Genomic DNA, 3,767 nt, shown 5'->3' with positions numbered 1-3,767 from the left:
AATGGTTTGAGTTTGGTGGATGTGTAGCAAAAAGTAAAAAAACAATTTCTAGCAAAATTGATTGATGCCATCATTGAAGCAACTTAGTCAACTATGGTCAATATAATGGTTAATTGGGTAGATAATATGATAACCAATTACCCAATGCTCATATTTAGGTAAGAAATGATTATTATTGTATCAAATCTCATAGAATGAAGATAACAATAACGTTAAAAACCTTTGTTCAGACCAACAAGGTGGAGGGCAAATGTTTTAATTTTTACAAAGCTAGATATTATGGAAAAGGTTGTTTTTTTGTGAAGGATTAAGGGATGTTAATGTGAATAAAGTGAAATTTATTATGGATACAGCTCAAGAGTATTTACAGTGGCTTTTTCATATTTTGTGATAAAGGTTCAAGAACCTCATTTTTTTTTAAAGTTTAATGGTTTTATGCACAATAAACTTATGAAAACCAAAGGGGATATTTAGACAAACCAAGTTTCTTCACCACTCTAAACTTTAAAGATTGTGTGGCATGTGGATAAAAAAGTAACTTATGGAATGATAAAACCACTTGATTTCTTTGAAACCATATCTTATTTTTCAAAGAAGAGAAAATGATGATATTTCATCTTTAATAACTTTATTTTTGGACTCAAGTTGACTAAACATTAAACTTGTTGTTTTTGGTTTGCTTATGGGATGGTAGTGGATATACTTAGAATATGCTTCAATATTCTAGGATATTCTACCATTGTTATCCATTAAGATTAATCTTGTATTTGTAATCTATAAACATGTTTATAATTTTTAAACTTTCTTAAACACTTTCAAGTATATTCTTTTTATTCTAAATGGTTGATATTCAATAAGATTAATCTTCTGTTTATAAACTATAAATGTGCTTATAATTATAAAATTTATTAGATCAATTGGATTAATAAGTAAGAATAAGCAAACCAAGCATTGCTATATGCAACACATAGCAAATTATTAATCTAATTTAAGAATATTTTATGAGAGAATACAATAATGACTATATGAACTTTGATCCAGTTATAAGCATACATAGTAAAGATCCACTAGTGTCGTACTAAAAAGTTATGAACCAACTTATTTGCCACTTATAGCAAACCTAAAGGAATTTTATTTTTACCTATGACACTATAGTAATAACTCATCCAATAAATTAACATTAATCTTGTCAACTCATTAAATTGCTAATGTAATTAATATATCTCAATAAGTATAAGCAAAACTTTATACAATATGGTAGATGACTTCCTAAAAAGTCCAAATTCAAAAATTTGTATTTGGGGTCATATGTTTAAATTGATATTTGGCTTGTCATAAGATTTAACCAAGAACCCAATTTTAAGCAAGTACTATCGAGTGAGTTTGGGCAATATATTTTGTAACTCAGTAGTATTTAAACTCAAAAATGCATAGCCTTAAAAAGTTAAGTCCTATGACACTGCAAACATTCAAAAACTAGCTTGAGAAAAGAAAGAAAAATGCATAAATCTCTTTATATTTAAATGTTAATGAATCATTTTTCAAATTGTTCTTTTTAATTACTTACAACTAACTTATTTTATTCTTTTTATATAAATAAACAAATGAGATAACATTTCAATAGAATTTATCATTAGTTTGCACAAAATGTTTTAAGGAAATAATGCTATCTAGATTGTTATGGATTAGTTAACAGCTTCTCAATGAAAATGAAGATGACAATTTAACCTTTTATACTTTATACTTTTATACTTGTTTGTACTGATTATGGTGAGCCTGGGAGTGATTAGGATCTGCAAATAGAAAGTTCACTGTAAACCTATTTCACAAATACCTTGGCAAAAATAACACAACATGTTTGGCAGCAGTCATGCCATTCCCATCACAATCTCTTTGCATGAAGGCTGAATGCGTTCAGCCCTGAAATTGAACGTTCCATGCTTGATCTGGGAGTGGGACGTATGTGAGATTTTGGGATGAAATCATTGCAATGATCTGATATTCTCTCACAGTAGAATTAGTGCTCGATATGGATAATCACCCACCAGAACTGGCAACATTTTCCAAAGAACATGAGATAATCTTCATATATAGCATACCTTCATCTTAGTTGTTCTTATCCATTGTTCATGAATGGTTCTAGTACCAAAATCCATGCGTTTCCACTGCCTTGCTTGATGATAACTCTTTGTAGCTTGCAAATGGCGTGAACACACAGTTCAATTATGATTCATGGGTATTTAACCACATAGGAAATGGATCTTCTAACCATCTCAGGCTAAACGACGCTTGAGGGTTTTAGAGCACGATATGAAGAACAGCTCGGCCTGGATCATCGGAGCGCTGCTGCTCGCCTCGCTTGCTAATGACGCTTCAGCTCAGTTTGTTCGTGAGTTTAACGCTCTTGCTCAAAACTTTTGTTCTGGGTTTACTGTCAAGACCTTGTTTGATCTCGGCAAGCACTCAGTAAATGCCTTAGGCTTGTAGCCGGACCCACGGAACAAGTTTGTGTTGGCGCTTGATTCCAGTGGCAATCGCATATGGAAGCTGAGACTGCCACTCTCGCAGAGTAAGCACTAGAACTATCACGCAGAGAACTATCACGCAGTTGGAGAAGCTTTTCTTATGCTTTGTTTTGTGGCTCCAAAGCTTAAGATTTCTTTTTTTCCTCTAGACAGCAGCTTGGAAGCTTTTGCCGGTTCATTCGTGGGGGAGTCCGGCTATGTCGACGGCCCCGCGGCAAAGTCACTTTTTAATCGCCCACAAAGCCTTGCTATTTGCGACAATGGCGCGGTCTTTGTGGCGGATACGAGGAACTTGGCTATACGCAAAATCAGCAAGGATGGCGAAGGTAGGTTCGTTTACTCTTTTAAAAATCTCTAGAACATGTTTTATAGTTTCAACAGTGACCACCATTGCCGGAGGTAGCTCTCGAAAGCCAGGCTTTGCCGGAGACACAGCTCGTTTCTCAGGCGAGTTTAGCTTGGCGTGTTCTTGTGGCTCCTTACTCATAGCCGATCGCGGGAACCGGCTGATTCGCGAGATACAAATCGATGATCCAAACTCGTGTGATTCAAGCGATTCAGCCGTTTCAGGTGACTTCTCATCCTTTACCTGGATTTTTTTCTTTCGATTGGATTTAAAACTCCTGCTTTTTGCTGATTTCATGATCAGGATCACAAAAATGGGCTTTAATTCCCGTAGTGCTGCTTGGAGCTTTTATAATCTGGAAGATACTTGATCAGCGACGCCGGCAAGTAAGTTTCACGAGCAAAGCTGGTGACTCTTATGAAAATATTTCTAGGCAGGCGATCAGCTGGGAAACACTGAAAGATTGCTGGCAGACGTTCCAGAGGACGATGATCTGCAAGTTTGGCAGCAGAAGCGAGCTTGCTAGCGCCGTCTTTAGTCTTTTCCTGCTTGTATGTCATCAGGCACAGCTCCTCGGGTCTGTCTTCTTTGGTGTTGCACACGAAGTAAAAACGAAGCCAACTGAAACTCTCCCAACTTGGACGCTTCTGTTGCTCCTTCTCGCCCTCTTCCTTTTCCGGATTTGAGGAATTTGACTATGGTGCTTGAGTGTTTGGAGAAGTTCCAGTAGGAATTCAAGGACAAGCTCAACCACAGCTAAGAATGTGCTCACACAAACTTTGTTTTTCCACTCTTCTTGAATAGTCCATTGTTTTACAAATAAGTTGACGCTCATGTTCCGGCCGGCTGAGGAGATGGACGTGCTCGAGTTCTCTGAGGCGGAGAGCAATCTCAAC

The 3,767-nt window shown here is 36.4% G+C and overlaps 1 long non-coding RNA gene across 1 annotated transcript; it reads left to right on the top strand.

The window, feature by feature from the left end:
- The first annotated feature begins 2,491 nt into the window (after positions 1-2,491).
- Positions 2,492-2,954, top strand: LOC9630187. The gene is made up of 3 exons (XR_002991190.1): positions 2,492-2,569; positions 2,675-2,851; positions 2,907-2,954. It is a non-coding gene; the product is annotated as an uncharacterized LOC9630187 (long non-coding RNA).
- The last annotated feature ends 813 nt before the right edge of the window (positions 2,955-3,767 follow it).

This window comes from Selaginella moellendorffii, unplaced genomic scaffold, assembly GCF_000143415.4.
Source record: "Selaginella moellendorffii unplaced genomic scaffold, v1.0 SELMOscaffold_138, whole genome shotgun sequence".
NCBI lineage: Eukaryota > Viridiplantae > Streptophyta > Lycopodiopsida > Selaginellales > Selaginellaceae > Selaginella > Selaginella moellendorffii.
The sequence above is the reverse complement of the archived record's forward strand: the minus strand, read 5'-3'. Positions and strand labels throughout refer to the sequence as shown.